The sequence below is a fragment of the Trachemys scripta genome, chromosome 4 (genome assembly GCF_013100865.1).
Source record: "Trachemys scripta elegans isolate TJP31775 chromosome 4, CAS_Tse_1.0, whole genome shotgun sequence".
Taxonomy (NCBI): domain Eukaryota; kingdom Metazoa; phylum Chordata; order Testudines; family Emydidae; genus Trachemys; species Trachemys scripta.
In genome coordinates, this window is record NC_048301.1 from 35,080,237 (window position 1) to 35,105,895 (window position 25,659).

General features: G+C 41.4%; 1 protein-coding gene and 1 long non-coding RNA gene across 4 annotated transcripts in view; one reads left to right on the forward strand and one right to left on the reverse strand.

Moving 5' to 3' along the window:
• Nucleotides 1-7,159, reverse strand: part of FLRT2 (fibronectin leucine rich transmembrane protein 2) — a 63,771-nt gene extending 56,612 nt beyond the window's left edge. The window contains exon 1 of one of the 3 annotated variants that reach the window (XM_034768142.1): nt 6,884-7,159. The gene's annotated coding sequence lies outside the window, so the exon portion shown is untranslated. The other 2 variants (XM_034768141.1, XM_034768143.1) reach the window with 2 other exon arrangements.
• The window catches only part of LOC117876215, a 165,937-nt gene continuing 145,014 nt past the window's right edge, over nt 4,737-25,659 (forward strand). Inside the window, exon 1 of the long non-coding RNA XR_004645455.1 lies at nt 4,737-4,841. This is a non-coding gene — a long non-coding RNA (uncharacterized LOC117876215). The remainder of the gene's footprint in view (nt 4,842-25,659) is intronic.

Consider the following 25,659-nt stretch of genomic DNA (forward strand, 5'->3'; position numbering starts at 1 on the left):
ACAGAAGACATTTAAGCAGCAGAACTACGAGCACAAGATTTCTTTTTCTTTTTTAAAAAAAGATGTTTACAGAACTCTTTATGCATCATTAAGTTTTCTGGAATCCTGACCATAGCATGATGGATTTGTTTTAAAAGGTTGCTGGTGTTTAGTTTTGATTCACTTCAAAGGGGCATGTCAGAAGGAAGAAAATAAAGGCAGTTAGTTGCGTAAATCACAAGTAAAAAATGAGAGGGAACATGAAGGTTCCAACAACTTTGCCATCAACTGAAAATAACAACATTTATTGTACTAATACAAGCTTTTACTGTTTGATGCAACTAGAATATGTTTGGTTTAAGGGAGAATAGTTTTTATTTAAAATATTTTTCATAGGGTTAGTGATGATAGTGCTGGGTTTTTTTTTTAATCTGTTTGTTTTAATAAAACAGCTCTAAAAAGTAATAGGGTTTAATAATCATGCTTAATGGTCATTTTCTTTGTCAGTTTATTGAAATGACTAGGTCAAACATTACTAGAGGGGAAATAAACCTAGTGTCTTCAATATATGCTAATTTAGCCTTCTTTAAAATAGTAACTTTACTGTTGTACCTTTCTGCTCCCTTTAAACACAAATATTTTCCACAAGTAAACGCAAATCTGTATCTTTCTGCCGCAAATACAAGCTCTTTTAATTTTTTTAGCAAATAAATAAAAAAAAAAAACACATAAAAGCTCCTGAGTAAAGACTGCCCAAGGGGAGGGAGAAGAAAACAAAACAAAACACCCAAAACCACCATATTACCAAGCAGTAATGCACCAAATACAATCTGGAACATGTCAAACAATGGTATCCACCCACCTAAGAAATGTGCTAATCTAAATCCTCAATTGCTGTTAACAATAATTAACTAAAACATGAAATATGAATGTGGATACAAGCAAGAGACAAATTAGTATTGAGAAGCTGTGTTTAATAATCTACTAAAAGAGACCATCTGTTTATAAAGACCCCTTTTCCCTTGATCTCTGACATGTATTCATAATATAGACACAGCTAGATTTTTTTTATTTTTTAAAATACCCTGATACTATAAAGTCCTACCTATGGTATATCTGGTCCAAATGTTTGTCTCAAGTTTCAGTTGTTATGTAAGCACTCTGGGGCAATAAAATTTCACTTACAATCATCAGGCTTTGGAGTAAGTATTAAAACATCAGATGGACTGCACTGCTTTCTTTATTGGCTTTGGACAGTACTTGATTTATTTTTTTAACGCTGATCGTATTCTCAATGCTCTCTGGAATAGCTGTCTAGATGTCTCTTTTTCTTTAAATTACTAGTACTTACTTGGGCTTGGGTTTGTTTTGTTTGTTGGTTTAAATAGTTGTTAAATTACATTACCAACAGAGGACACTACTTTGGGAAGATTGCAAGAAAGTTAGGTGACTTCTAGGTATCAAAAAGCAAAGCAATTCATATACCATGTTTTTAATCTACTTTAGAGAAAAAGAGAGAAAAAAACACACACCATCGATCCTACACTTCTCACAGATAGAGGTCACTAATGGACTGAATTTGAATCAGTGTGGTAGAAACCGCAAAGTTATATGAAAGTAATCTAGTGAAAAATGAACTCATTTTGAGATTAAAGAAGAGGTAGCAGAGATGATTAAGAAAAGCCCTCACCTTCACAGAAACAATGTTATCCTAAAGGTACCCTCTTTTCAGTCTGTTAAACAGAAAGTGCGGTACTGGGAAAGCCTGATACTGTTGCAAATTTGAACTCCTGCTTGTTTTTGAGTTTGTAAACCTTAGTTTACCTTTTTCTTCTGTTAAAGGGTATGGAAAAACCAAACCTGATAAGATTTTGCACTTTGGAGATCTGCTATTTTAAGCAATTCAAGACTAGTACATTCTTGATTCTGGATTGAAACCATAGCCCATGTAATGCAGATTCCAACTGGGAGGGTGTAGAGTTGCTATAGGGTGATATGCCTGAATCCTAAATCAAGCTATCCAACAGGCCAGGATATAAATGTGACTTGTAACAGTGGCTCAGATTAGATCCAGACAGAGGCAAACCCGGATAAAATATCATCATAAGAAATATAGGGTGTATGTGTGTGTCAGGAGGGAATCTTTTTAGAATACCATGTGCATTCCAACACAATTCCTCTTTGTTATAGCCTTGGACTTTGAAAACTGTGAGGAGTCTTCTGATCACAGATAATTTTACAAGCACTGCATTAACACAGGGATTGGAATTGCTTCATTTACAGAGTTTCTGCCCTGCATGATCATTCTTTTAACTGCCTGGCTACCCAGTCAGGAGGGAGAACAGCAATTTAGATGGCAAATCCTCTACAAATGGAGAAGTTCAAGGTGCATATGTAATGCCCCATCATAGCCCAGTAGCAGGGGCTAGTTGCATAGATATTTTGCAATGTTTCATTCTGGATTCATTTTCAAGAGAAACATGAACCTGGAACAAATCAGCATTGTATTTTTTTTATACAAGTCACTTTTTAAACTTAGTAATTATGGCTTTTAGAAGCATCTGTTGTATCACAGTGATGCATAGCCATGCCCCACTGATAGCAATGCACATTATGACTCCAATTCAAAGAGAGAGAAAAAAAGATTTATTGGTGCTGTACCTTTAAATTAATTTGGAAAAATGACAGAAGGCTAATATTGTCCCCCCCCCCCACACACACACACTTTCATTTCCATATAGATTTAGAGCCCTCTCAGTGAGTTTTCTCTGAATCCATGGTTGAATAAAAGGTGCCTTTGGGTAAAAATCACATCATGCCATGAATGAGGTGCATGGGAGGTTTGTGTTTTTTTTTTTTTTTTCCTGAGTAAAGACTGTAGGATTTGACTCCACATGTTAGATCAAGCTTGAGGTCTATTAGATTCTATTAGTTTACAAGCTCTGAGAAGTTAGATGCAGTAAATAAATGTGTGTGTGTGAGAGCGAGAGCGAGAGAGCGCTCTCTCTGGAGTATCTCTCCCGCTTCCCAAAAAATGCAACCAACCTCTTCTTTTCGGTTTAGCAGGGGCTCTGCGTGGCCAAAAAGCAGCATCTGAAGAAATCTAATTAGGACCTTCCACACATTGCACAGGCATTTACACGGGTTTGTACCTTTGACTTTATTAGCTTATTATAAGCCTTAAAACAGGTTTCCTCCATTACAATTAATTAAAAGCTCCTGTTGACTGATTCCCACTCCAAGGAGAAGGTAGATAGATTCTCCCTTACTTTGCAGCCGGTGTTTTGTTTTTGTTTTTATCCTCACCCGATGGAGAGGGTGTGTGTGTGTGTGTGTGTGTGTGTGTGTTAAATAATCATGATTTGACTATTTACATTAGAGGCTGCTGTGTATTTGGAAGACTTGATGCAATTGTTTCTCTCTTGCGCTCACTCATGCACCCACCCCTGTTCATGTCGCTATAGATAGGGGTCTGATGAATTCTGATGCTTGTACAGTTAGTTCCCTTTTCTCCCCTTGTCTGTTCATTTGGATTTCTTAATGCTTGTCAGCAGTGAACAATCTGCCATCTCTTCCTAGCCTGGCTCATCTGTTAAAGTTCCAGTTGCCAAAAGGATTCCCCCCTCCCCCCCAAAAAAATCAAACATTATTTCCACCCCTCGAGATTACAACTCAGAGGTTCGTCTCTACAGATCTTCTAGGTGGTTCCTTTGAAAGCTGGAGCCTTGTTTCTCTATCATGGAGAGGTTGGGGTGCACATACGTGCGCGGGGAGGAGGGTTGTCTTTTGTATGGATGCTAAAATGGTAGCGGGCAATCTATCGTCATTAAAATGATTTGCGATGATGAGGGTGAAAGCTTTGAGATCCATTCAAAATACACTCTGATTGAAACAAACCAAAGCCAGGAAACTTACATTGAAATTCACTAACTGGCGTAAAATAACCGAGCAACCCTCCTGACACTTGTCACATACCATTCATAAATCTGTGTGTGCGTGTGTATGTTTGTGTCACACACACACACACACACACACACAGTCTCTAATGCGATGGAGGGTGATATTTCTAGTATAGAACCCGATCCTGGATCATTAACTTCTTACCTCCTTCTATTGAAGTAGAAGGGTAGCTGCAAACTGCTGGGGAACTGGAATTAGCAGGGAGGAAAAGGGGAGAAATGAAATCCCATCTGTACCTGGCAGGGCTGGGAATCCTTCTCCGGCACCGATCATAATCCCCCTCTGCGCCTTTTGCCCCCCACACCAAAACTTTTGCTGCAGCTGACGGCGCTTCTCCTTGGTGGTGGCCGTGCTGGTCGCCTTTGGCAGTATCCAATGTGGTGCGGGCGAAAAGCTGCCGGAGCCCGAGCCCGCCCTGCAGGCTCCCCTTCCCCGCAGGCTGGCGCTTGCCTGAGCCTCCTCTCCGGAGCGCTCCGTTCCCCTTCTCTCTCCTTCCTCCCTTAGGAGGCAGCGGCATCATCCTCCCCCTTTCTCCTCCACCTCCTCCTCCAACGCGCAGCCCAGGGCGCTGGCATCCCCAGCACACTTTCTCTCCGCGCTTCTCTTCCTGCCCTCCCGCTGCCCCCAAATAAATAAAGGAAGGAAGGGAGGGAAGGAGAAGCCGAAGGAACCCGATCAAGCCTGGTCGTTTTCTCCGCTGGAGACGATGAGTGGATCACATGAGGAGGAACCACACAGACCCAGGACCCCGTGAAGTCTCAGGAGGGACCGGACACATATGTGTGAACAGTCGCGTGTCTGTCGGTCTCCCTCTCTCTCCTAGTCCTGGGCTTGCTTTCAGCTGGGCTTGCAGTCTGATCTTAGCCGTTATGATGCCCCAGATCTGACTATTCCCTGCTAATGTAAGTCGTGCTTTTTTCTCTCTCTCTCTTCCCCCCTCCCTGCCTGACACCCCAGGGAGATGTTTACAGTAATGAATTCAGTTGATAGCCATCTCTCTCTCCCCCTCTCCTGGAGTCCCTCCCACATTGCTAGTTTAAAGAATGCTTGGAAGGCAGCGCTGGGCTGCAACCTAGAGCTTTCCAAGAGGCAAAGTCAGGCTCTGGGTTGTTGTTTTTTTAACCCACCCCTTGCCGAAAGCGGTGTTTGCTCCATCAGAATAGTGCCTACGCGAAATGTACTATATGGCGCTGGCAATGCGAAGCATCCTAGAAGTGTGTTACAGTCTAGATCCGGGCCGATGTGTGGGGTTAGTTGCTTTAATTGCAAAGAGGGGTTCTCCTCTCGCCAAATAGCTGTGCCTAAGAAGGTAACACCGGCAACATAGCGCTATTCTTGCATAATGAATGCCCCCCTCTCCCCGTTAGGAATAAGGCCACCGTGTGCTCTGCGACTGTTCCTTTCTCCTGTCTGAGGGCTGTTGGAGCATATCAACGGGGATTATTTTAAATAAAAGAAACTCCCGGGGCCAGTGATCCAAAAGAAGAGGTGCCCAAATTATAATAATCCTTTCCGCCAACATGGCGTTATTTCACGTGCGTGCAACCTCTGACGATTTCTTTCTCTCTCCCTTTTCCCCTCTCTACGAACTTTTATCTGGGAAATAACAACAAAACAATAAAATCATATCACTGGGGAAATAAACGGATCTTTTTTAATACGCTGTCTGATTGCCGTGATCAGCCAGACAGATTTAAAACTGCTGGAGAAACATGAGGATGTATTTTATGGCCAACTATGTCTTGCCATACATATCAGATAATCCCCATACTGATGTCTTGTACGGAGCCAAGAACCCCTTTTAGGGTTTTTTTGTTTGTTTGTTCTGTTTTGTTTTTTGCACATTTTCCGGATTGTCTGCAATTCGCTCAGTGGGAAAGAAAAAGGGAAAAAAAAAAAAAAAAAAACCCTTCCTAGTTCTGTAGTAAGTGCTTGCCATGTTCTAACAAGTCCAGTTAAACCAGATAAACGCTGTGTTATTTAATTTTGAAGAGCAAGTTACAATATAGACTTTCCGAGGGTGGGAGCCATGGCTACCTAGAAAGTGTAGGACACAGACTGTGTTTTAAGTTATTATAGAGGTGGGGAGAGAGGAAAAGAGGAGGGAGAATAGGTGACTTCAATCAATTCCATGTGTCTATTAGCCAGGAAAGGCAATTGAAGTGTCTCGGGATGTATTTATTCATTGCCTTTGGCTGCATGATGAACTTGCAATGTCTGTTCATCTGTAGTTTAAAAGTGGAGCCATCTGACATAGGTTTCTAAATCTTATTCTAAATTCATTTGGGGTCTAAATTATTCCCCCCTTTTCAAGGGCATACCTCATCCTAAGGCCGCTTGATGTGGGATGCTCTGTTTGATGCAATCCATAGAGATGGCCAACGTTTTAGAGAATGGACTTGTGCGCAATATTCTGTGCCCCTCTCTCCTTTATAAACCCCCTCCACACACACAACCACCACCACCAGCGCTACCACCACTTTGACTTTCCCTTCCACGCGCCAACCTTTTCCCACAGTGTAGTGCCCTTAAAGGTGGATAAAGAAAGACTACAATTATAGCGCACTGAAATAGCCCGCACCCCAGACAAGTTGTATTGCAGAAGTGCACTGAAAAGAATGCCAAGGGGCAAATCAGGGGCGAAGGGCAGCCTGCCTGTGCCATCTTGCCAGGAACTTCCCTCAGCGGATGCAACATCAAAGCTTGCTGCTCACTACGCTGCCCAGTCCCGGAGCTTCATTTCTCCGAGCACAGCAGAAGTCGCCTGTGACCGCCACCACCCCTGACCTTGATCTTACTTCCAGATGAGACATGTATCTACCCCGGTGCACTGCCGTGACCCGGGAGGGGGGAGACTAGAATATCCTGCCCTTCTGTAGGGACTCGGGGGGTGAGGGTGATAGGAGTTGTCTGCATGATGGCAAACACCTAGCGGCTTTTTTACCTTTGTAGCACAGGGGTGGCAGGTGTCTTCTCCAGAGTCCCACAGGGATCAGTAGGATTCTGTTCACAAAGCATAGCTAAAGCGCTTGTGCCGCGACTTCGCCCGGGCTCAGACAGGAATACTGTGCAAACCAGGGAAAGCTGAAGCGCAGAGCTGGCACCGTTCAAGGCAGGGTGGAAATAATCACCAATGAAGAGAAGGGCTGCTGCCATCAAACCTACTCTCTGCGTGCAGCTTCATGCTGGCCCCGAGGAATGAAAGTAGCGCCAGCCCTAAGGGGTTAAAATCGGACCTAAACATTCCAGAGAATGAACGGAGTCTTTCAAAGCTCGATTCGGAGTTTTTTTTTTAAAGGGCCAGGAGCCCTGTTGGGTGGGGAGTGTGTGTGGAGGGGTGGGGTGGGGAGGGGGGTTAAAGGTAATTATTTTAAAGTTAATTTTACTGAAGCTGAGTGATTGGTACAAGGTGAGAGACATTTTCTCCTTGTCAACCCCTACAAATAGACTTTTTTTAAAAGCTATCAATGGGACTGATTGCAAGAGATGTTTGCTGCACTACCCCCCCTCCCCCCATGATAGAGCCGCTCTCACAAATGCCTGACTATAAGTGGTGCTGGAACTAGGGGTGCTGCAGCACCCCTACTTGAAGCGGTTTCCATTCTATACAGGGTTTGCAGTTTGGTTCAACGGCTCTCAGCCACCCCCACTATACAAATTGTCCCAGCCCCCCCTGACTGACTCGGTGAGATCTGCTTTGCGTAGCGATGTTGTAGCTTGCTGCTCTGACCTGTAGGCACAGAGAGTGCCCATAGAGTTATGTCTGGCTCCCCCATCCCAAGTTAAAGTCAAAGGGGGGGGGGTGTTTAGAACAACACAGTCATCAATTCTAGCTCATCCCATCCCAGAAGGAAAGATGCAACTGACCCAGCTGTTACGGGCTGCAGCGGAAGTTGATCCTAGGGATCTCACCCAAACCCCACTGGGTCAGGAAGGTTGAAAGGAGAGAAGCTTGCAGAAGAGAGGGACTCCTGCATGGTATTGTTTTAAGGATCACCACCAAGGTCTCCTTTTTTCTATAGCTAGCGATGGTCACCATCACCCCAGCTTCCTCTCAAGGAAAGGAGGAAAGGAAAGGCGCTTCCGGAGCTGCTGTCCAGCTGGCCACTGAACCCTGACACCCCACTGGCTGGCACTGACCGAGCTCACGGCTGAAGTGGTTAAAACGCCCGTTTTATTTTTTTTTATGTTCTTCCCCCTTCCCCCAGCGCTTCCAGCTCAACAAGGCTGAGCGATCTTATCGATGGGTGATCATTACTCACTGGTGACAAGCGGAGCTGCAGAACTCCTAAGTGAGTGTGACAGCTTTCCAACGTGTGGCTGCAGCGCACCCAGCCTTAGACATATTCTTCAGCAAGCAAGGCAGCGGCTTAACCCTTTGCAGCCTCACTGAAGAGCAGTCGCACAGGTCACTGGGAAACCCCAACCCAGCTGGGGTTGCCTATTGAAGGTCAATAGCAAAGATGCTTGGCTTATGTCTTTTTATAGCGTGTCAGTTTCTATTCTTAGTTTGCTTTAAATGGACAGTGTAACTCCGTTCTAGCTTGGGAGACAAACATTTCTTCTCTGAGTTTAGGGACTTACTGGATCCTGTAGGAAAAACAGACCCCTTTGGTACCACATCTTTTGTCCCTGGCTTGGGAGAGATCTCTAATCTAGCAAGCAAAACTTAATGCAAGTCGTCCCCCTTTGTTATTTCTCCCTCTGTCCCACCCCTGGCACTTTAACCATCGAGGAGTGTGATGGAGCCGAAAGTACGTGTTTGGAAATACGACTCCATTCAAAACGCTGGCTCCACCTTTTGGAAGACTATTTATAGTAGCTTCAACAGGGACAAGTAAAAGTACCCACAAGAAAAAGTGAAAGTCTCGCTCACATAGGCACTTCGCCAGTGTTCAAAGGAAAGCTTTACCACCGCCATTAAACTTGAACATGTGGGAACACGTTTCTTTCGGGGGGAGAAAAGGGCATTTTGAAATGGGAGAGATAAGTCACAAGGCGGGGGGGGGGGGGAGAGGAGAATCTTTCAAAACTAGATCCCACCAGGCTCGATTCTGCTCCGGGACACTTCCACTGCTTTGTAAAGTTTTAAACACTGAAGAAAAAGGGAGAGAAAGAAACCGACAGGCAGAGGTATTATCAACGCTCCACCGATTTTTAATGTGCATTTAAAAAACAACTTTCCAATATCTGATTGTGTCCCCCTCTAAAGAGCTAACATCAATTGAAGGAAACCCATCAACTAAAAGTAGTAAAGATTCTGTAAGGAAGTCTTTTCCAGAGCTTCAAACTGATAGTCAGGTCAATACAATCTGCTTTTTCTTTTCATTAAGCCTTTAAAACTCAGCTGGACAAAACACAGAAGGGAATCATGCTCTACTTGCCAAGGGATAGATCAAGTATATCCCCCCATCTCTTTAATTTCTTTGATTTAAACACAAAATCAAACAAGCCTCCTTGAAAGACCTTATAAAACGCATGAAATATTCCGGATGCAGTTATTAAAAAAAACCCGATGGCATAAGTACCGTGATTATGCCAGAATGAGTCAAGTCTCACAAACATGATTATCATTTCTATCATCCCTCTTATGTACAAACAGGAAGCTTTCCAAACTGGAAAAATTACACATTAATGCCCAGAGAAGCATTAAACAGCAAGACAAGCACTATGCTGTTGTGGAATTGCTTGTAAGTCTCTTTGCTTTGCCAAGGTGGCAGCATAGCACAGGGTTAGGCTCCTTGGAGGAACACAAGAAACATCAACATTCAAGAACACATTGTGGGATAGCTGAGGAGTGCTAACCTACCAGCTTTTAAAACTTCCCCCCACCTATTTTAGGCTGATTTATTTATTTATTTCCCTCCTTTGAATGATTAATCTTGGTTATAGTCTGATTGCTTAGACCTTAAACAGTGTCTTTTTCTAAAATTGATGAAGCTTTTTTTTAAACAAACTGCTTTTTACGGTTGTAAAGGCAATCAACTGAAAGGAGAACACAGAAGTATATACTTCTTAAATTATCTGTGATTATAAGTGGGGCTAGCCTAGAGTGACGTGCCAGTGATCCATACTAAAAACCGGCTGATGCAATTACTTTTAAGAGAGAATGAAACACTATAACATAAAAAACAAAACAAAAGAGCTTATTTTGCAGAGATGGCATTAGAGTGATATTTGTACATTATAAGAGAAAGAAAGGGTAAAGGGAGCTCAAGATATTTCTCTTGATTCAAATAAATAAGAGTCTGTCACAGAATGCCTTCCCTCACCCTGGATTTCTCTTTGCAAACATTCTTCACACACTCTTCATAAGTTCACCACAGTGTACTTCATTTACAATATCACATACAACTTCATGTCCCACCCCCACAAGGCTTTTCCCAAGCACTGGGTGAAAGGGTGGGAGGAAAGGCTGAGATCCTGGCAGGACCGCCCAGAGGATTCAGGGGGCCTGGGGCAAAGTGGGGGAGTTGCGGTGCTTATACTCACCCGGTGGTGGTCTGGGTCTTCGGCAGCACTGAAGGGCTCCCTGCCGCTGAAATGCCACCGATCAAAGTCTCCTGAAAATATTTGCTTTTATTTATGTATGTATTTAATTGTATTTATTTATTGATAGTTGTTGTGGACATCTTAGAGACACCTTGTCAAAGACTGTTGAAGCCTGACAAGATGTAGCTAGATAGTATGTGAAGAGAGAAACATTAGAAATTAGACAGATAAAACTAGACTACAATACAAAATGTTGTTGTTCAAAAGGAGGCTGGATAGCCATTTGTCTTGGATGGTTGAGACACAACAAATCCTGAATCTTGGCAGGTGGTTAGACTAGATGACCTTTGCGGTTACCCTATGATTCTATGTTTGAGGAGAGGCCCTTTACTCACTATTAGCTGGCAGGATTTGTGCCCAGTGTCCAGGGCCGGCTCCAGGCACCAGCTGAGTAAGCTGGTGCTTGGGGCGGCAGATTGTTGGAGGCAGCATTCCACCCAATCCTAGGGCAGCACAGCCGCCTTTTTTGTTGTTGTTGTTGTTCTTGTTCTGCTCTGGCCGCCCTGTAGGGGGCGGCGGCGCGGAGAACCAGAGCGCCCTGCAGGGCAGTCCTCTTCCTTCCCTCCCCGCCGACCGGAGCGGAGCCCTCGTGGCAGGCGGCAGGAGGCGGTGCAGCGGGAGGGGCCGCGTGGCAGCGCCCCTGCTGTAACCCTGGCCGCCCCCTTCTCTCTCTCTCCCGCCCACTTCCTCCCCCTCCTTCCCTTCCCCAGCCGGTCCCCCTGCACCCACACTCTGGCCTGTTCTGGCTGCCTGTTTTTTTTTTTTTTTTTTTGCTTGGGGCGGCCAAAAAGCCAGAGCCGGCTCTGCCAGTGTCACTCAGGTCAAATTGTGGTCAGCTTCATGTCAGCCAACAGAGGTTAAAAGGGCCTATAGTGAAGACAACCCCACAGAGAAATTTCAATCGCTGGTGTCCACTTTTGTGCAACACATAGTGTATTCAAATAATCACAGGTTCAGTTTTGGCCAATAATTTGCACCTGAAATTCAGGTCACTTAGTTATCTAAATAACTGGCTTGTGAGGACAAGAAGCTGGCTAAAAACTAACAGGCACATGAATTGCTCCTGCAGTTATTTGTGTGCCCAAAATCTGAAGTGAAAAATGGAAGACTGATTAAGGACAAGATAAACATATGACCCCTACCTGAGATGAGAGAGAAAGAGAGCTTATTTGTTACATCCCAACTAGCATGGTGAACGCTGGAACTTTAAGGAAAGCTCTTTCTCCATGATGAAAAATGGCCCTTGTGGGTTGTTCCTGAAACAAGTTCTCAATAAAAGCATAGAAACTCTTTTATCTATTAAAACTAGCCATTCAATTGAGTAGGGAAGTTGTCCATCTCCGCTCTGTGATGGACTCTCTATCCATTCTCAAACCCATCCAGCACATGCCTACCAGAGAGACACTCTGCTGGCCATGTACAGAACTGAAAAAGTGAACTACAATAAAAGTCACTCCACCAAATTCATTATCTTGTCTCTTGTGCCTTCATCTCTCCTCTTTCACTTTAAGGGGAGAAGGGCCAGAAGACAGACAATCAGTACTGATCTAGAAACAACACCAACTTTTGATCAACAAGGCCATCTGCCTTACTTCCCAAATAATCTCAAAAACCTATTGATTCTAATTTTCTACTGATTAAAAAGTCATATTCATTTTTACTTGCATATTCATAGATTCAAGAGGCAGAAATCCTTCCTTCTCTTCTGTGTCATTCAGTCTGTTTTCAGCAGGTCTCAATGACCTTTAGTATTTTCAAGGGGACCATTGTTATGAAAGGGACATTCCAAATGATTGAACAGGATCCACTATGCTTACAGCTCAATAAACAAATCAAAAGAGAGAAGTTCAATCCCCTTTTGAAAGTACATATATCTCTGCTTATGAGTCAAATGTAACTGTGATACAAGCATTGATAAAAGCTGTACTGCTAGATTTGAGGAATAATGATTTTGATTCCTCTATGAGGTTGGGGAAAATCACACGACACACTGAACTCTTAGTGGTCTGGGGTATTTTGAATGTTCATTGTACTTTTGAAATATTTTGAACCAGTGTGACTCAGGTATCACTTTCTGAAGACTCAGATAGTACAATGAAGGTAACGGTTGGGATTGTCAGGGGAGCTAGGCACCCAAATCCCATTGAAATTCAGTGGAAATTGAGCACCTAACTCCCATAGGCTCCTCTGAAAACTCCAGCTGATAATTCCAGAGGAGTACCATACTGAATCACATTGAAATCCTGAAATAACAAAGAAACAAAACAATCCCTTAGCATCAGAACATTTTAGGAGTAATGGATTGTCCAAAGGGAAATGACTGTTGACCAAACACCAGCGATTCTAATGAAAACTCTTATTACACCCATTTTACACTCCATTGTCATCAGTGGAGTAATATATGATTTGCATCAGTGTAAGCAAAAGGAAATGGCCTTATTTGTACACTAAAGGATTAATCCCCACCTTCTCCCTGGGAAGCTGAGGGGGAGATTCCTCCATATGAGCTGGGAGCTTGAGACAGGAAGAAACATATTTGTCTTGAGAATGACAGAAAAATACTCCATTTTGAGGGCAGAACATAGGCTGCAGGAGATCACAATAGACAGAGAACTATGGGTTCCACAAGAATAATTCATAGTTTAAATCTTTAAATTCCTTAAATAATAGTTCTTTTCCATTTTGAAACTAGAATAGTTTCCCTAAACCTATCAGATGCTTAGAGTTGTTAAACGTTTAACTTAAAAAACAAACAAACAACAACCCAAACCCTAAACTGGACCTTTAATAGCAAGTAGGTTACAGAAGAGAATTTTTTTAAAGTGTTTGCTGTAGTTAATTTAGTTGGGGCAAGGTATTGACATGTCTAAGATTACATTACTCCTCTCTTTTGGCCAGAGGTAGGTAAAATTGGTCAGTATTCATCATTATTGGTTAAGGGTAAAGAAGAAGTGAGGTCTCTACTGATTAAAAGACCAATTAGGAAGTGTGAGGATTCAGAGAGGACACAGAAGAACAAAAAATAACCTCAAAATAACAGGCCAAAGTCGCTCTTGGAATGTTAAAGGTCTCCTTCAAAGTGGCACCATCAACAGAAATGTGTTATAGATAAGTATAGAGCCCTTTCCTCATTTGAATAATCCTATTGATTTCCATGGACCTACTATCATAAGACAAGCAGGGTTTTCCCATAGCTTTTGAGAAATTTCTGAAATATTGAGATCTTTCCACTAGCTGGTGGCAAAGCAGTATTCAGTGCCAGAGATAGTTAATCTTATGTATCAGTATCTGAAGGGGGGGGGGGGAATATAGCTTTCATGTTGAAATCCATTCAGAAGGAGTCTTTTTGGGGACACTCCCTATTTATGACAGAACACAGATGATACTTTGTGAAGATGGTGGACATTTTATATTTATGGTTTTTTTTACGAAAATGTTACTGCAAAACAGCTGGGCGAAAAATAAAATCAGACAGATCAGTTTCCTTAAGAAGAAAACAAAGAAAATAACTTGACCATCAGAGAGCACAGACCAAGAATCTTTCTCTTCTGAGTGTATGTCTACACAGCTGATGTTAAAGTGCTGCGGGGGCAGCACTTTAACGTGGCTGTGTATTCGTGGCTCCCGCATGGGGAGAGAGCTCTCGCCACGCTGTAATAAAACCATCTCTACGAGGGGAAAAGCTACCAGTGCTGGGATCACAGCTCCCAGCGCTGTAGCACTCTGTACACTGTCTCTTTACAGCGCTGAAACTTGCATCGCTCAGGAGGTATTTGATGCCACTACAGAGCAGAGCACAAAGATAAATAAACAAGAATCACATTATGCTGCTTCTCCAGAAGGTCCCTGTTCCAATGTCTATTACTTGAGGGCAGAAAAGCATGTCATTCTGCTGCAGACTGATCACCTGAAAGAAAAGCTAAAAAGCAAGCAGAATTGCCAAGCAGATGGTATCTATTTGGCATCCTGATAAATTGACACTAAATTTTCAGATCTTTGAGAGGATTCTGAGGTAATGAAAATGTCTTGTGAAACAATTTGTTTAGCTCTTCAGCGGTACAAAGCACCCATGTTACAGGTTTGTAGACAGTGAGAGATAGAAAGGTAGCCAGAGTAGTCAACACCTTTTCAATCTGGGTTAAAACAAAGGACCAGGTTGATGCACTGGTTTCATTTCTCTCAATCCCAAACTTGTTTTCAAGATCTGGTAAAAGAGAGTTTATGCCACTTTAATGGTCTCTTTATAGCCAGGAAGATTTTGCATTTTAGACTTAGACGAACTGTTGATAGAATGAAGGAGGTTAGAACTCTGACTAGTTCTACTGAACCAGTGAAACATTCATCACCCACACAGGAAAATATTCCCTTATGGCTGAAAGATGGAAGGGATGTAGTTTAATGAGGTGTGAGTACTATATGGAAGTGGAAATACACTGCTGAAAGGTATGAGGCTACTTGTGTTGATATTATGAAGAATATTTTGTCATTGATATGAATCACATTTCTCATAATGCCATTCCCATTCTTTAGAAGGGACTGGGAAAGATACTGTATTTTATTTGGCCTTTGGGATACTGAGAGAATCTATCTGGTGAGCAAACTCATTTACAAAAGCTTACCAGGACTGCAATCTTAGAGTGAGCTTAATTAAGCTTAGGGAAGGCATTATCAAATGATAATTTTGTCTCTCTTGTTTCTTCTTCTCTCAGCCTCTGCAGTTCTCAAACCCACAAGTCTCTGGAGAACAGTCTGTTCCAGCTGTACATTTTATACCTTGGGTGCAATATGCGATAGAAAGAGGATCATTATATTTAAAGCAACCAGTTCTACACGTAGTGTTTGCATGGATCACACACCATTATTTTTTTCCCCATGAAACACAGTACTTATTTCAATCTGATTTCTTGCCTTTAACTCAAAAGGCATCTTCCTCAAATCACAGTAAGTTTTTGCTTTGTCTTCAGTTCGTGCTGCTTCTTTGGTGGCTATCAGTGTTACTAGGAGTGAGTTATGGTGGGCTCATTTAGTCAAACACTACATAGACACCATGTCACAAGCAGAGTAGTTATTAGGAACAGTCATGAGAATATCCTCAGGATAAGTTGAGCTTCTCATTTGAATCATAAAATGTTCTTCCTTTCTTTGTCTCAGGCAGAAAGAATACTAAGAACTTATAACTCTTTTTTTTTGTAGGGTCAGGAGGAGGCAATGAAATCCTTCCTGAAAAAAATTGAGCAGCTTGAGTATTTAATAGTTTATTGAGGACTTTGTGTGAGACAAAATGATGGGAGGGAAGAAGGGAAGTAGGGAAAGGTTTCATTTATTTTATTACTATACTTTACACTCAGAGTTCTAAGAGGCAGTGGGGCCAATTCTCACAATTTTATCATGAATTTCATGATATTTAATGTTTATGTTAAATCCCTAGTTTCTGGAGTCAGCTGATTATATGAGAATCCCCAGCTCTCATTTTTTTTAAAGAAGTAAGTTTCTGTTTCTCAGAAAAGCTTGAAAATGTGAACCCTAGAGGCTCAAAACCCAGATGGCAAGTAAAAAGAACTCAGACAATATTATTTTTAATATCTCATTATTTTAAATCCAGTCTCATGATTTATGGAGATGTGAGTTGTAAATGCTTGGACTTGGCAGTTCTGCTGTTATCTCTATCCCAGGTATTTCTCAGTTATCCATCACCATGGTACATAATCTGTCCCTGATTCTCAATTATTTTTCAGTAGCCAGACAGTGTGCAAATCCATGCACTTCACTACTATCTTTAGGACTTTCTATCCCTTCACCCACAATGAACATGGCCACGTTGACATTTTAATCCAGATGCCCCAAGATGAAAATCTTCTCATTATAAATCAATTATATCCACAAATATTTCATCATTAGAGAGTTCAGTATAATGATAATTACCTGAAGATGCTTTTATGTTTCAAGTAACAGGGGAACTTCTTAGTTCAAGGCACAGAGGATAAAAAATGAGATACAGACACCATAGACTGCTTAAATCATGTCTTCATTACATGAGTTTTCACATAGCACTGCCTAAACTCTCATGGTTTGGTTTTTGCTCTTCCTTACACAGCTTTTATATTGATGGAACTCCACTGACTTGACTTTATTTATTCTTGATTAGAGTAGATGATTACCGAATTGGGGCCTCAAAATCCTGTCCCAGCAGATACTGGGATGGAGTCTCTGAGAAAATTTCTTCTTTAATTGTTCCAAAGTCCTAATCATGAATTTAGGGGGGGATGTCCTTATAGTTGTTCCCTGCCAACTTAGTAATGACCATCCATATGGAGTTATATATATGTGAGTGCAGATAAATGGGGAAAAATTGTCTACTGCGGTAAGTAGGTGAAACTCTATTGAAGTCAATGGAGCTGTACCCATTTATACCAGCAGAGAACGTAGCTTTTGCTGTAATGGATCAGGCCTCTAGTACACCTAGAACAGCATCCTGACAATGGCCAGTATCTGAAGTTTAAGAGCAATGTGCACTAATATGTAAAGAACCTGACTAATTGTACAAGCTACAGTTCTTGATTAAAAAATAAAATAATAAAAAAAAGCTAAGGATGAAGAAACAGAAGTCAAAGAAATTGATGATCTTCTTCTAGTTGAGTAGCCAGCAAGGCACATTATATTTAATGGCACATGGAGGAGTTCTCTTTTGTTTTGAACTGTTTTTTTAAATGCTCATATTTTGTGAAGCATGTGCGCACATACACTAACACACACAATTGGGTTATTAAGACTCAATAGATGCATTGATTTGTCTTTCTTCTTTCTTTTTTTCATCATTCATTAAATGATACACAATGACTTGCCTCCCCATATTTTTAAAAAAATCTATTTCTTTACTCTTCATGTTTTATTGTGAACAAAAAGTAGTCTTGTGCCGCGAAGGCTCATCAAAGTCATAATTATATTTCTTTTGTCTGCATTGAACTGTCTGTCATCTGTTAGCATTTGAATGTGCTATATGTCTTTCTGCATTTGTCTGCATTCTTCCTCATTATTTACTGCTCCTCCATCATCCACTACTGATTGTTAACTTCTTTCTGCTCTCTTTGCCTTTAATTTTTCTGGCCTGTTATTAACCGTCTAGCTGTTCCAAACCAGAAATCTTGGTGATGCTTTTTTATATTTTAATTTTGCAAATTTATTAAAATATATTATTTATACTAATAGCACTGATGTTTATCTACATGACCAATCTGCTAACGTAATCTGCCAAAAGAAGGGAGGAAGTTTTGTTAAGCAACATAAATTGGAATCATGCGATCCCAGATCAGACACCTTCACATTTCCCCACCCCCCCAGTCTTCCCTTAACGCCTGGAGCTCCCTCTCTGAAGTACTCGGTGAAGTCAAAACCTCTTCCAAATCCTACCTCAAAATCCACTTCTACTGTGATGCCTATGATAAATTGTCAGTTGACAATGGTTGAAGAGGTGGCCAGTAAGGATTAAGGACTGCTGTTATAATTTCTGATTTTGGTTTATTTTTAGCATTCATAATTCTAGTTTATTATAGTTAATTATAAATATGTCATCTTGAAATCTGCTAATTGTCCTATAGCTGGTAAAAGGTGTTCATAGCAATGTTACATTTGTCCTTCCTCCCTCTGACCCCCCATCCCAAGTGCCTGTTACAGCACTTGCTGTGTCTTGATTTAATTCAGATGGCAAATGTTGTGAGACAGTGGGTCTTTGAACATGTGTTTGAACAGCATCTAACACAATGGAGCCTTTGAAGGCTACTGTAACACAAATAGTAGATCCATACGTCCTGCTCCCACTGAAGTCAATGTGGGTTTTGCCATTTACTTCTCTGAGAGCATGCCCTTAATCTTTGGGGTCATCATCTGTAAAATGGGAATAACGATGCTCACTTATTTCTCAGGGATATTCTGAGACTTTTTGGAAAGCAGGTTGAGATAATCAGTAAAGACACACAAAAGGGGGGCAAAATATTCTAAATTGTGGCCCAGAACCTTAGATGGTGTAAATTAGAATTAGTAGAGCTACATTGATTTACACATACGGAGGATATAGTCTTGAATGTCTTATTTTAACATAGATTTAAGCAAATTTGTCACAAGTCATTAAGGCTGACTTCAAAAACTTTGGAATTTCACTTTAATTGATAATAACAGTACCTGGTTCTTATATAGTATTTTACATCATTAGATCTCAAAGTGTTTTAAAAAGCAGAAGAGCATCATTGTTTGGGTTCTGAGGAACACTACAATATTCTCATGTTTCTCCAGCTAGAAGGTTACTAAGCCCTTGGGACTGAAATATTCAGCTAGAAATCTGACCAGGACAAGTTTTCTTTCACATTCGATTGCTATTTATTTTTTCTCCTATTGTTATATGGGGCTGAGCTTTCTCATGGTATTTGGGGCACTTCTACCTGGCATCAAAGAGAGCAGATCACAAAAGTGAAATAATGTTTATCAACTTAACTGGACATTTTTCATACTTTGCAAAAGCTTTGGTTTCAGTCTATTTTGACTTATGGGCAAATGTTTGTATCGGTTCTTATTTTATCCAAACAAGATTCCTAGATTTTATTGCCAGAAAGGGACTATTATTATAATCTAATTTGCTCTTCAGCATAACCCAGGCGATAAAATTTCAACCAGCAATACTTGCACTAAACTCAATAAAATGTGGTTGAGCTACAGAATATCTTTTAGAAAGACATCTGCTCCTTTGGTAAGCTGTTCCAATGGTTAATTGTCCTCAGTGTTAAAAAATATGTGCCTTATTTCCAGTTTGCATTTGACTAGGTTCAAATTCCAGCCATTAGAACCTGTCATGTCTTTTTTATTTGCTAGAATAAAGAGCCTTCTAGCATCTTTCCCCCATGTAGCTACTTATATACTGTGATCAAATGATCTTTCACTTTCTCTTCAATAAGCAAAGGAGACTGAACTCCGTAAGTCTTTCAAGGTTTTACCCATCCCTAGAATGCAATTTAATAAAGCATCACACATTAGTTTCTTTCTCTCTCTCTGTTCTTTCCTTTCTCAAATTTTGTTGGCCACCAGTTCCCTGTCAACTAGCACTTCACCCACCCACACTCCCCAGCTGCCACTGGTTTTCATTTTACATCCAAAGGAGCAGAATGCATCACCTGCTATCAACACTGCCATTCTTCCCTCTGTGCTGGGAGGTGGTGAGTCATCCCTGAACGAGAGTCTAGTCAATCCACAAACCAGGAGCTTATCTGGTGACTCTGAAAGCAGGTATATAAGCCTCAGAAGATAGACAGCAGTTGCTTTGTGGCCTGGAACTCTCTGCTGCTTGACAGTGGTGATGGACTCTTTATCCTACTCCAGTCTTGTCCTTAATCCTGCTACAGCTCTGCTTGGGCAGCAGCCTAATTCCAGCCCCTATGTTTACCTTGTTCCAATCCTGCTTTTTATGCCTGATTCTGGCTCTGACCCTTGGCCTGACTGCCACTAGTCCAACTACCAGGTGTGACCATCTTCACTTCAGTTTTATACATGCAAAGTATCAAGAAAAGGTACTTGTACAGATCTTCATTGGCCTAGGATGGGATATAGTCAAGAGATCATTTCTGAACCTTAGAGGTCAGCACAGTATTCTGCTACCCAAATGAATCTTTTGCTTCATTTATGCCACAGACAAAATGTATATCTTCTGTAGCAGGAAGAGTACTGAGCATATGGACATGTGGGGGTGTCTGTCAGGAGCCAGGTTTTCATGCAAGAAGGAAACTTGGAAAATCCCTAGAAATGGAAAGCAGTACTTGGACTATGTCCACCCCACCTTGCCTTCACCATAGGAAGACAAGGTTGCCTCTGTATACATTGATGATTTAGGTAATGGAAAGGTTTAGTGCTTCAAAACCATACCCTGAGATCCTTTGCACTGGCTGAAATACTGCTTCAGAAGAGGTGCTGCAGGAGCCAGTGCAGAAGATTTCATGGCTCTGGGCTGTATAGGAGGCAGAGGGTATCTCACAGTTGGGTACAAATTAGGTACCCTTAAATAGCCTAATATTAGTTCAAACAGTTTTCTAATTGGAAGAATTAGCCATATGTCCCCTTAGATATAGCATCTTGGACAGCCCCCTCTATTGTTTATGCCTAATGCCAGAGAAGGGAGAAGGTTGAGAGCAAAGCGATTCTTCCACCACCTACCCTCTGCTTCTTCTCCCACCTCAGTGGAGGGTGGGGAATAAATATGCATTGACAGCCTTGTTCATATTTTATGTGCAATTTTTATCTTGCAATGCCTTTTGGAGGCAGGGAGATTCACTGGGGTGTTGTGAGGACTCCTTAGTTAATGCTTGTACAGGACTTTGGGGATGGAACATGCTAGCTAAGTACTATGTGTTAATCTTTTCCCATCAAGACTATGTTGCCTACTGTAGAATTTGGTGCCATTCTTCTTCAGATATGAAGGGATCTCACCACAGAATTTCAGCCCAACTTGCTGCAGAGTTCACAAAGCCAATAAGAAGGTAGCACCGTGTTATACTATGTATTGCATATCAGAGTAAGGAGCTACTGCTTGCCAGCTCCGCATGACTGGGTGAGTGAATTAGATCCACTGATCACTCCCCTACCCTCCCACCAGGATCAAAGTAAAGCAGGAGTTCATAAAAATAATCTTTTATTCCTTTCTTCCAGCAAAGACACTCACCAGCATGCACACCCAGACCTGCACATATACAAGCACATTGAATACACTCATGAGATCTTAATACACACTGCCAGTTTCAACATATATAAATAAAACTGTTCCTTTCCCATTCTAATGCAACCGGAGGGAGCAAAATTGTAAGATCAAGAGCTGGTTTATGAAAGGTCAGACAGTCTTCTGCACTCCAAAGCCCAGTAGGGAGTGAAGAAATCCCCAGAACAGTGGATCTGAGCAGACAAGGTAAGAAAGGGTGCTGGCTCCCTGGCATGTTCCTCCTCACCCCCACACTGACCCAGCAGAAGGCAATCCATGAGTGCTCACTGGGGATTGTGCTCCATGGAGGGCGGTCCTAGGGTGACCAGGCAGCAAATGTGAAAAATTGGGACAGGGAGTGGGAGGTAATAGGAGCCTATATAAGAAAAAGACCCCAAAATCGGGACTGTCCCTATAAAATCGGGACATCTGGTCACCTTAGGCAGTCCAGTGGCTACAGCATTGTGTCCCATTCAATTTATGTTAGCACTTACCGTGGCAGTATTAACTTAAGGTGATTCCTCTGCTACTGAGTTAACTGCCTTCTCCTAACTTCTGAGAGTGAGTCTGGCAGTGCTGGAACGTGGGATAGCACTGGTGTGCTCATGGAGGACAGCAGGAGCGTGGAGATGGTGTATAGGCACAGAATCCATGCAGAGTCCAGTCCTAGGAGATCTGCATGCTCAGTGGAGAGAAGCCTCTGTCATCCTCAGAAGGGAAATACCCTCCCTCTCTAACCTGCCCACATGGAAATGATTAGTTGGAAACTCTGAAAGTAAATATTCAGGGAGTTTTTTAGTCCTCCTGTGTGGGAATAACCCACATTGATCTGGTATCTCAGAAGCCACTGGGGCTAGCAATAAATTCCTCTCTGTATTGAAACATTGAAAACCCTAGGCTTCCTGGCAAGGTCTGAGCTATCAGGTCATAAAATTACATCACTCTCATGACCAGCTCAACTTTTCCCCTGTGTTTGTTTTTTGATAGTATTGTAGTGGCCAGTTTCTTAACAATTAATGAGGTCAACCACTTGAAAGCTGGAACTGACAGTTAACACACAGTGTAATAAAACTTTGGTTTCTCAGCAGAGCTGGTCAAAATGGTGGGGTGTTTGTTTTTTGTAAAATTCTACAGACCATGCTGCATGAATTATAAGATCCACTTCACCCACAGTCCCAGCACTACCTGATACAGAAAGTGGGTGTGGGGTATCCCAACCTCCCAGGAAAAAGTTTTTATAGTTCATGGTGACATTGTTTTTCAGATCCTCATATAAAGTGAGCTTAGTATGGCAAAGCTCTGGGCACTGGAAAGCATAAAGTTATGTTTTGAATAAGTCACTGGTGTGTAAATACTATATCCTCAGCTGACCTAACTGTGGTCTGTTTAATCGTGTCAGTACTGAATTGTTTATATACCTTTCATGGGGATTGAAGTAATATTCATAGTAAACATTATTTGTAGTAGATCTAGTCAATTGCACCTGGTGAATGTATAGAATTTAAAAATATAGGGGTATAAAATGTATAGTATATAGAAAGACTAATGTTACTATGTGACCAGATATATATTTACACAATGAAGAGTAATGGCCCATTGGGTAAATAAGATAATTTTTCTAAATTGTATAAACAACTCCTTGCTGTGTTAGCAGAGAAAATAGGTTAATTATCAGTAAGGTTGCTTAAATGAGTTTCCTGTGCATATTTACCTGGAACACTCATACAGCTTCATAGGAGATTACAGCAATTACTATTTGACCTTTTAAAACAATGTCCCCTTTAATTTCTAACAAGAAGAAAAAGAAGAATTGAAAAACCATAAACAAGGTTTTACCTTCATTTTATTTGTTTGTTTAATTAAAGATAAACTAGCACTTAATGCAGTTCACACTTACAAGACAATGCAGCAAACCCAAAGAGTAAGAGATGCTGTAAACTGAAACCCACTCAGATTGAGTGAAACTCCATGTATGGAGAAGCAGAATGTCACCTTTCAATCTTCAATGCACAACACAATTCTGTTTCAAGTGAACTTCTGCTTTTCCTGAGGCTGCTGGAGCAGTGGGGGAACTTCCCTGTGAGATGGCTCCACTTCAGGTTATGACCTCAAGGGATTGATGCTTGTTGGGCTGAGGTAGAAAAGGAAACTATGGGGGTTGGGTTCCCGCTCTGGAGCACACCATGGAAGTCTGGATTCTGCACCATCCCTTTCCATGACATAACGTGGGTTCCCCATGTGTAACTATTATTAACTGGCTCTATGAGCCAGTGGAAGAGCCTAGTCCTGCCTCCTCACCCACAATCCCAGCCTCCTGTGGGTTAATTCGCATGTTGGGATGGTAGGAAAGAGCATTCTTTCTCCAGGTGCAAGCACTGTTATTGTGCCAGGCTTTTGTTCAGGAGGCACAAATATCAGAGAGGTTTCTTCCCACTTCCTGTGTGAGCCTGACCAGATGTCCCAATTTTATATGGACAGTCCTGATATTTGGGGCTTTTTCTTATATAGGCTCCTATTACATTCCCCCCCCCCCCCCCCACTACACACACACACACACACAAACCCTCTGTCCCGATTTTTGACACTTGCTATCTGGTCACTCTAAACTCTGTACATTTTATTCTCTGGCCTGTTATGCAGGAGGTCAGACTAGATTATCATAACAGTCTTTTCTGGCCTTTAAAATCTATTAGTCTATCTGGCCCCATATATATATATATATTAAACAAGACAGGTGGATCTTCTGTGGTGTTAATATGACTATCGTCCCCACAGTCCCATTGATGTCAATGGGTGTTCTTTCTGTGCAAGGATCAAAGGTAGTATGTAGCTTTTATAGATCAAATAAGTATGGAACACCCATGTTTCAAAGGTAGCACAGGTAGCTTATTCTACCTCTTTGGGGCTGAAATCCCCAAAGGCTGTCTCTCATAGCTACTTTTAGCTCTGCACCCTTTAATATTATTGGACTGGTTTGAATTAAGGACATATTTACAGACTGCATTGGAAAAAAGAATTGATTTTACTCATTTGGGAGTTTTGCCTGATTAAGGACTGGATATTCTGTCTCGGTATATGGTTCATAACATCAGGCAGGGTTTCAATAAAAGGATTTCAAGACAACCTTTGGTTCAGCAATGCACAAAAGCAAAGATTCTGATTTTCCAAGGCATGCACCAAAGTGCTGCCAGGGTGCATTTGGTGCATAATTGTAATTTCTAAGAATAAATTCAATTAAAACTGAAACAAAATCTCTGCAAAGAATATGGGCTTTAAAATGTAAATTTCACATGCTAAGGATTGTCATTATTTTAAGCCCTTTTTAGAAACATGAAATAAATGTTTTTTCAGACATGAACACAGTCCATTCAGATGACAAACTCCTTTGTTTCATTAAGTGTCCCTTTGAATGCTTTGGATTAGGTATTTAGCACTTGGCACCTAATTAAGTAATTATCATGGATGGAGTCACAGAGTGATGCCTGTCCCCTTTCTCCAGAGGATTAGAATCTGATGCTAAAATTGTGGGGCACATCCCTGTTAAATGACAGATCTGTATGATTAAAAACTTGGGACCCTATTTCCCTCCCAAACCAACATAATTCCTTAAAAAAAAAAAAGCTAAATATTACAGCAAATCAAAATTCAGGCCTCGCTTTTCCAGGCTTAAAAACAACCCCCCCATTTTATCCCACTCTGATAAATCTGTTCCTCAGTATGTTTTAAAATTAACGGAGATAATATTCTGGGGGAAGATAGACAAGGGAGTTTGTGTATCTTCTAAAAACAAGACTTTCAAAGGACTAATTAAATTTCAGCTAGAATGACAGCAAAGCTGTTCCGTTGTTCACCTTCTCTGTGTATGGAGCAGGCCTTTTTCCCCCCTCCACTCACTGGGTTCATGAAATTTACATCGCCAGTTAATTAAATGTTTGCAACAATAATTGACCTTAGGAGTAAGTCATCTGGTAATAAATAGATTCCATTGTTTCTAAATAGTTGTTTACTGGCTCTGAGGAGCTATTTATAATCTGGTAAATTTGCTACTACTCATCAACAATTTGCTTAAATACATATCCCATTGTATAATTGACAGTGAATCAGAATATAGATTAGCCAAAGTTTCAATGTGTGCCACATCAGAAGATAATGTAGGGTTATTTTTTAAATCCTTTTGTTTTGTTCAGATGACAATCAGACAGACAGGATAGAGACAGATTTTTCAATCACATTGAATTTTTCTGGCTTTTTGAGCTGCCTAACCTCCAAAAAAATTACACGTACATCTCCATTTTAGTTCACTATTTCAAGTCAACAAGCAAGAGAGTTTTGGTTGGCTGGTTTGATGGAGTACAGCAATAATGGCACTTGGTGATGCAAAACCATTATGGATATACAAATGGTACATACATTTCATATCCTCCTCCCCAACAAAAGAT